At 45.5% G+C, this 628-nt stretch overlaps 1 protein-coding gene across 1 annotated transcript in view; it reads left to right on the forward strand.

The window, feature by feature from the left end:
* LOC119592471 (phosphatidylinositol 4-kinase beta-like) overlaps positions 1–628 on the forward strand; it is a gene marked incomplete in the record, with an annotated part of 27,204 nt that overhangs the window by 869 nt on the left and 25,707 nt on the right.

The raw sequence follows: 628 nt of genomic DNA on the forward strand, positions 1-628 counted from the left end.
TAACCTTAAACAATTGCCAGTGCTTCCCCTTGAATTGCTGTTGTTGACAGCCCCTTAACGGGTATTCAGGTTTTACTTCTGAAGTCTTACTGGCTTGAGCTGGCGTTGATGTTTTTACGCCTCTTCTGGTGTGAATGTTTTTATTTTATCCCTTGTCCTACTGCCAGAGCTTCCTTTTGAATTGGTATGAACTGGTATTCCGTTTTTTTTCCCTTTGTTATCGCAATCAGTCTCGCGGCGGGGGTGCAGTGGGGGGGGGGACAGGGACGGTGCTGGGATAATCGCGCTGTTCATTACTGTTCTTGTCAAGCGTGAACAGTGACATTATTGTATTATTGTCCGATTATTATGATGGTCGAGCGACGTGTGTTCTTATTATTAGGGTCTGTTGTTGTTTTCCTGCGGACCTGTTATTGCTGTGGCTGCTTGCTGTTCTACGCAAGGGTCCACGGTGTACGAGCGCTGTCCCGTGTTATTCCCGCCCCCAGGAAGACGCGTCGGGGGGATTGCGTCATAAGTAAAAGTCGGCCGTCTTTCGTGTTGTGTTTTTTTTACGGAATCACGATGCTATATTTTTTTGTCTGTTGCTGTTATTGTTATTGTTGTTATAAAAGTAATAATGGTGGTG

This window comes from Penaeus monodon, chromosome 30 (genome assembly GCF_015228065.2).
Source record: "Penaeus monodon isolate SGIC_2016 chromosome 30, NSTDA_Pmon_1, whole genome shotgun sequence".
In the NCBI taxonomy this organism is placed as follows: domain Eukaryota; kingdom Metazoa; phylum Arthropoda; class Malacostraca; order Decapoda; family Penaeidae; genus Penaeus; species Penaeus monodon.